General features: G+C 51.3%; 1 long non-coding RNA gene across 3 annotated transcripts in view; it reads left to right on the forward strand.

Moving 5' to 3' along the window:
• LOC118352691 (uncharacterized) overlaps nucleotides 1-3,798 on the forward strand; it is an 88,251-nt gene extending 84,453 nt beyond the window's left edge. For all 3 annotated transcript variants that reach the window (XR_004810227.2, XR_004810228.2, XR_007406824.1), the window contains one exon: nucleotides 3,125-3,798. This is a non-coding gene — a long non-coding RNA (uncharacterized LOC118352691). The remainder of the gene's footprint in view (nucleotides 1-3,124) is intronic.
• Nucleotides 3,799-7,807: the final 4,009 nt, after the last annotated feature.

Consider the following 7,807-nt stretch of genomic DNA (forward strand, 5'->3'; position numbering starts at 1 on the left):
GAAGCTGGGGAAGCTGGGGCGCCTGGGGGGCTCAGTGGGTTGAGCGGCTAACTCTTGATGTCGGCTCAGGTCTTGATCTCCGGGTCGTGGGATCAAGTCCCACCTTGGGTTCTGAGCATCGTGCGGAGTCTACTTGTCCCTCTTCCCCTCCCTTTGCACCCCCACCAATAAATGAAAAAATAAAAATAAGCTGAATGTCCAGAAGGCCCAAGGAGGAGGGGACCGGCCCAGGTCAGGGAGTGGTGGGGCCACGACCCTTACGCAGGCCTCGATTGGCAGCGCAATGTTAAGTTTCTTTTGCTCCAAGTGGGAACCCTGTGCCATGCCAGGCTCTGTGGGTCCCCCGGCGCCCTAAATGCTGAGAAAGACAGCAGTCTGGTCCCACACATGCATCCCCCCAGTTAATTCCGCAGACAGCCTGGGAAAATGAGCGTGGCTGTCCCCGCGTGAGAGGTGAGGAACTCCTGGGACGCCGGGGTGAAGCCACTTGCCTGTGATCGCACCTGTGAACCACAAGCCTGTGGGCTTGATCGCACTGGGCTTTCCTGGCTTTCCGCAGCGGGGCCTTGGTGCCTGTGGTCCCTCAGAAGAACACAGGAACCAACACCCAGGGGCGCGGGCAGCAGAGGGCAGGCGGTGTCGTGGGCATGTCCAACCTCATGGAGCTCCAGCCTTAAGTTCCTTGACATTTGACCTTTCCCCCTTACTGCGGGTGTCAGGGGACCCCTCCACCAGCCAGCTGGAAGCCTGAGCACCGGGCTGGTGGGAGGAGCGGTGGTGGGGCTGCTAAGGGGCTGGAATGAGAGGGGGCTCTGCACCCCCTGGTCTGCCTGCATCCAGCTCAGCTGAGTATAGACCGTGGCCCCCCGCGGACTCTCTCTCCTTCACCTTTACCTCCAGCAGCCTCGTCTGCAGAGGACGGAGGCCGACCGCGGCACCCAGCTCCTAACCGAAGCACAGGGTGGAGCTGCGGGTCTGGAAGGGGACACGGTAGGGAGTCAGGACCGTGCCTGGCATTGAGCAGGGGCTTGGAGGGGGCTGGCCCCATTCGCTGCGGCCATTGCTGCCACTGAGCTGACCCACCAGGTGCCCTCTTGGCTCTGGATGGCCCCTCGTGGAGGTGGGACACTTGCCTCTGCTAGCAGGCCTTCATTTCTGGGTGTCCCCGCTCCCCACCCCTGCCCACAGGGGTTCTCTGCTGCTCTGCTGAGACTTGCAATGACTTTGTTTCGTTCCTATTTGAGACCTCCCTTGGTCTGAGCCTGGGCCTCGAGGGGACAGGGCTCCTAGGTGCCTCGGATCACAGATGTCACGGGAGTAGCTGGGGATAGATGAGGAAATGGAGGCCTGGAGTGGAGGTGACTGGCAGCAGCTGCAGGGTACGTGCTCCCGGGCCCAGCTCACGCCCTGTGCTCTGCAGACACAGAGCTGAGGACTGACCCCGGACGGGACCTGGCCACGCTCTGCTGAGAAGCCAATCACGCGCTTCCCAATGACCACTTTGTGGAGGGACAAAGAGTCGTTTCCTCCCTGTAATTTTCTGCATGGAGCTCTCTCCACTGTCCCCCCACCACCACCCTCTGACCTCGGAGGCAGCCCCGCAGCACGGCCACACGCCCCCTCCCTGGCCTGCACAATGGGCCGCTGTTCTGGGGCTCATCACGAAAGAGTGGTGCCCGTCCTCAGTGGTCTGGAAGGAAGCACCTGGGCTGGGTAAATGTTCGGAAGGAATATTCCTGGAAAATGTTGGAGCCTCACCAGCAAGGCTGCACGGGCCTCCGGTGGGGCCAGGCGGTTGCCAGGGAGGGCACGAACCCACAGCGCGGGCCCCGCAGGAGCCTGTGCCTCGGGAGGGCCGTGTAGCCGGTGGAGGAAGCACTTTGGAACCGAATAGGAGTTTAAAGCCTGGCTCGTGGCTTATTTGACCAATAACAAATAAACTTCTCCTCTGTGAGCCTCAGTCTTATCTTTAAAGTGGGGATAATAGAACCTCCGTGGGACCACTCAGCACAGAATGGACTCTCACAAAACGGAAGCTTTTATTAGCCATCTCTGTGACCTCTGTGAGATTTGTGGGCTTATTAGGCATTTGACATTTCTTTCCAGAATCCAAGCCAGTGGGAAGGTCAGCTGTGCCTCCTCCAGTGGCTGTAATCTGGGAAACCCTTCCCTGGCCACATCCAAACCAAACTCACAGTCACAGACTGATTTTAACCCATTAACCTATTCCAAAGGAGGAGGCTCTTTGTATTAAACATAATACACTAGTTGGGCTCATGTGAAAATATTATCTGGATTATATGATCTGAAGGAAAATATTTGAGGGGGCTCCTGGGTGGCTCAGTCAGTTGAGCGTCCGACTTCAGCTCTGGTGATGATCCCAGGGTCCAGGATCGAGCCCTGCCTGGGTCTCTGTGCTCAGAGGGGAGTCTGATTCCCCCTCTCCCCTCCCCCGACCACTCCCCAGGATCCTGCGCACGTGCATGTTCTCTCTCTCTCAAATAAATAAAATCTTAAAAAAAAAAGAAAACAAGACATTTGAGTTCCAGTGAATGAAATTTAGTCTTTTACAACAATATTTTCTTTCAGTGGGAAACTTCATCTGATGAAATATTGAGAGAGTGGATAGAAGACTGGAATCTGCAAAACAAAAGCAAAAAACAAGCCTGATAAAAAGTCTGGGGATCTTGGGCCTCAGTTTCCCCAACTGTAAAATGGGGCTGGGTGGGGTTTGAGCTCTTCCGTGCCTGAGGATCTTCTCCCAGCTCTGACATTTGCCGTGTCTGCAACTGTTCGCAAGTCCAGGAAGCAGCAAGAATTCCAGAAGCTGCCCTTGGGAGCCCCGGGCTGAGCAGGAACCAGGCTCCGTGCAACCTCTCCAGGCTGTGGAAACCGGCTCAGAAGTGCCTTCAACACACAGCCCGAGAGGATGGCCCCCCTGGCAGTCTGTCTGTCCGCGTGGTCGCGCCGGCATAATTAACAGACATGTTGCAAAGTGTATCTAGCATATCTAGCAGGTTTAAAAAAATGCCTCCCAAAGATTATAAAAGACTTTAATTAGAATTTCACAAAGGTAGAGTCTGAGGATTTGCTAATTGCCATTCCTGTTTTTTTTTTTTTTCAGGGTTGAGCGCAGCTTCAGAGATACGAAAGAGCGAACAGTGTTTTAAGGCCACAGTACAATGTGACAACAGTGATAGATATGCTAATTTCTTCATTCACTCCACTTCACTTCTTTTATTCTTTCCAATTAAGGCAAATGCTACTGAAACTGTAATTAAGCCAGGGCCGCCCCGATTGCCTGCTGTTTTAATGAAACCCTATTGATTCTTCTTTTCTTTCTAATGGCCACACATGGTGCTCAGTGGTCAAACACATGCCCTGCTACAGTGTCCCCAGCAGAACTTAATTTTGGCCCGGGAGAATGGAAGGCCAGTGGAGAAGCTCCCAGAAGTGGCGTGGGTGGCGTGGTGAGGCTCTCAGGTCACGAGGCCACGGTGTGAGCGCAACCCCCACCCCAATTCTGTGACCATCCAGAAGAAACGAAATGCCTTTGGGATGAATCCAGGCGTCCTTTTTATTCTAGTGCTGGTTCCATAAGGAGCAGTGTGGTCGTTAAACTCTAGCGGCTTACCTAAGCTGGATGTTAAAATCTGGGCAATTTGGAGCTCTGCAAATATGCGCTCTTGACAGATGTTCACAAACCAGAGAGCCGCTTTGGAGACGAAGTATCGGAAGAACATTTTACTTCTCTTTGGCATAAATTTGAGAATAAAGTTTTTTTTGTTTGTTTTTTAATGAAGCCTCTCTCTGAAACTATTCTTGTGCGCCCACGCCCACCCTGCCGAGAATACAGGGCTGTAATGCCCATGAAATGAGAGGGAGCAGTATTGGCACCTGGGCATTTCGATAGTTCCACAGATATTTAACGGAGCAAGTTAATATCCTGATCTGAAAGTTGGGTTTTGGGTATCGTGGGTGGTTTTCTGTATCGAGCCTCAGGGGTCCCCCGTGCAGGGCCTGGAAGGAAGCATGAACTCGTGGTTCCTACAGAACCCTAAGCGGTCTGAGCAGAGCGGTTGCTCAGGCTCCCTGCGGCACCCTAGCTGGTCCTTATCAGAGCCTAGGGGCTGCCGTTCTGGGCTGGGGAGTAGGAGGGACAGGGAGGCAGGACACTCATCCTGACAAACTGCGTCTTCTTTTCCTTGTTCTTCTCATGCTCCTTCTCCACCTCTCCCCACCGAATTCTTGTGGGTCTGTGAACTTCTTCCCATACTGGGGCGACTGGAGTCTGAGTGGACACGTTCTTGTGTTGTGATAAACACCTGCTGGAGAGGAGCACCTCGGTGGTTCAGTTGGTTAAGCTTCAGAGTCTTGATTTCGGCTCAGATCATGATCTCTGGGGTCATGAGATGGAGCCCTTCATCCCGCCTGGCGCTCAGCAGGGAGTCTGGTTGAGATTCATTCTCTCTCTCTCTCTCTCTCTCTCTCTCCCTCCCTCTCTCACCCCCCCCTTTCTCTCTCCCTCCCTTCAACTCCCCCTTAAAAAAAAACAACAACAAAAACCAAAACAACGAGGGATCACAAGACTTACACCCTCTCTACCCCGGCCCAAACACTAGGGGCAGGATTGTCATGGTCAATGATTAGGTCATTTCATCCACCACCTACCCTATTGTACTTCATTGGCTAGAAGAGGAAACAGGCCAAGGGGGATCAGATCCTAAAGTTAGGTAGCTGAGGCAGGGAATGTGGGTAAAAAGCAGATTTCTCTCCAGGCAGGATGAACAAGGATGAGCCAGTGTAATGTTGGTGCAAGGTTTGCCTTCATCATGAACTCTGGGGCACTGGTGGCCTGGCCCAGCCCATTGTCCTTTGTAAGGTAGCACATCTGTCCTCTCCCTGAGTAGGATGAAAACTCCCCGAGGGTCAGGCGGAGGGCAGGTCCCTTTCAGCATGGCTGACATTTTGGGCCGGGTCGTTCTCTGTCGTGGTGGCAGCAGGGGTAGGGGCTGTGCTATGATGCATGGTAGGATGTTTAGCAGCACCTGTGGCCTGAACCCACTGGATGCCAGTAGTACATCCCCATTCGTGACAACCAAGCACGTCCCCAGACATTGCAAATGTCCTCTAGGGGAGAAGAGTGCTCCTGCTTGAAAATCACTTGTCTGGGCATTTATGTTTTGTTTGCTTGAAACACAGAACCAGTTTAAAATATGCACACCAAATGCTTTGTTTTAGTCTAATGGCTTATGCCATTGTTTACGATTGTGTAACATTCTTATTTTGAATACAAATAAAACTCAAATTTAAAGACTAGAAAAGACGGTATTGATTTTTTTTTTTTTTGGAAGACCCTAGAACCTTCTCCAAAGAAATTTTCAAGAAAGAGCATGGGCCAAACCTCCCTGTGGTCTCAGGCTGCTCCTTGCTGGCTGGTGGGTTGGCAAGTCCCAAGTCCCCGGAGCCATGAGATTTTGTCATTAACGTGAGGAGGATGTTGTAGTGATTCATCTCCGAGGGTCCTGATAGAACTGACGTTCTTAATAATTGAACAGAAGCATAACGAGTAGTACAGATGTGAAATCAGGGCATTTCCAGTTATGGGCAAAATTCATGTCATCTGAGCAAGGTAGGGAGAGAGAGAGAAAGAGAGAGAGAGAGAGAGAGAGGCTAAGTAAGATACTGATGGGAGAAGCAGGCACCCAAAATTCATGATAAATTGTCAATGTTCCCTCAATAACCCGGCTTCAAATCATCGAAAGCTTTCCACGCGGACTTCTGGATGCCCATGTCTTTGTCTAAGGAAAGTCGTGCGGAAGATTGGATTCCTTTTACAGAGATTTGCTTTACCTTTATGTCGAGATGGTAAAAAAAAAAAAAAAAAAAAAAGCTGTTGCCTTGTGGTCCAGGACTGCTAGCATCCCTGCTGACACCGCTCAGGGTCAGGGAGGAGTGTGCTCTGAGATGTTGCAGGATTCTAGAAGCAAGGAAGCAGGTGGCACCTGAAGGGGGCCTGTCGGAGCCAACTTCCTCAGATGAGAGACAAAATTTAGGATTGTTTCAAGAGCAAGCGCAAGTTCTCGTAAAGCTGCTCTTCCTAGGACTGACCCTGGGCTTTTTGACCAAAAGCAGAGCATTTATGGCTGCTTCTCCATGACGTACAGGGAGAAGAAAAGGGCATCTATTCAGGGAAGAGCTGGCTGCGCGACATGGGCGACAACCACAAAAAAAAAAAAAAAAAAAAAAAAAAAAAAACCACCACCACCAACAACAACAAAAAACAAAACAAAACAAAAAACCCCAAACCCTCCCTCCCCACTTGGTCTGCCTTCATTTTATCTTTTAGGACACATCTGTAGGAACAAGCCGGTTTTGAAACCCCGCAGAACCAATGACCTTCTTTTTACAGATAAAGAGGAAAGCCAGATTTTTTAATTGGTTTTTAAAAAATTACATGTACTTTTGACAGAGATGAAAGACCCCTTTCCTTGGTCTTACCTCTGACATCTTGCTTGTTAGGATCGGAGAGAGAAAAAAAACGGACCCCAGGAACGGAGCTGCAGGGACCCTGGGAAAAGGGGACACTATCACGCCACCGCCGAGTTCTGTCAACTGTCAAGTTAATTAGAACGAAATTAAAAACACATTTGCCAAGATGTTCCGCAGCCAAACCAGTTAAATAGAGATTTTAACAAAATTGAAAGCATATTACACCGAGATTTGTGGATCCTGGCCCGGTGAGTGAGTGCCGAAAGTGTGATAAAATAACAAAATTGCCGCCTAATAATCTATAGAATAATATTGTCAACTAATGGATTATAATAAAATAAAAGCTGTTATTAGGGTAAAACATTATAACAAAAAAAATCCAACTTTATTTGCAGCACCTCCCCCTTAATGGTTTCGAGCATTTTGAAAGGTAATTTAAACAAGTACATTGTATCCTTATTGAAACTGCTTCATCTCGCCGGCTGCTGAAAATGGCTTTAACCATCTCTCCGAACAAAAGCAGCCCTAATAAGACAACAAAAAGCCCAAAGCAATGGCCCGGCGGCAGCGGGCTCGGGCGGGCGGGGAGGCGCGGAGCCTCTAAGGCCTCTAAGGCAGCCGCTTTCTCCTTGCATGTAATTAGATGAATTAAAAGGACAAAGTGGTTAATGTAACTGTTGTCCGGGAGGGGGCCCAGGCCTCCCCGTCCGGGCCATTTGAGGCGGGGGAGCGTGTGGCTTGTGCGGCCGCGAGGCCGAGAAGAATGCTGGCGGCCGGGACATTAACAAGCTTAATCTGCGCGGAATCTGCTCGGAGTCACGCATGAAATGTATCTCGAGCAACGCAAGGCTCCTCATTCCTGCTTCCCTTTTATATGCCTAATAAAACTTACAATAAATTAACCGCGGTTTAGTTGGCAGCCAGGCTCCGCTAATCAGGCGCGAGGCCCAGGTAGTCAAGTTGCGAGGAGCCCTCGACGGGCGCGGCTCAGCTATGCGGGAAGGCGGCGGCCGCTCCTCTAATGAGCCTCCTGCCTGCCCTTTCCAGTACCGGGGTCATCGCCCCGTTTCGTGTCTCGTAGTCACAGGATGGTGACAGGGGAGGTCGGTCGGATCCCTCCAGGTCGCTCGACTGCGGGGACCTGGGATGAGCCCTCGGGAGCAGATCTTTCCAAGACAGGTGGATGCTCCCTTTATAGTTCCAGAAGTTTCCTGGCCAACTTTACCCAGTGCTTTGTTTTCCACGCGTGAGCGATGCCCGCTCTTCGCGCCCACCCATCCGGGGTGCCACCACCACGGGAAGGTCTTACGCCCCA

This window comes from Canis lupus, chromosome 28 (assembly GCF_003254725.2).
Source record: "Canis lupus dingo isolate Sandy chromosome 28, ASM325472v2, whole genome shotgun sequence".
Taxonomy (NCBI): Eukaryota; Metazoa; Chordata; class Mammalia; order Carnivora; family Canidae; genus Canis; species Canis lupus.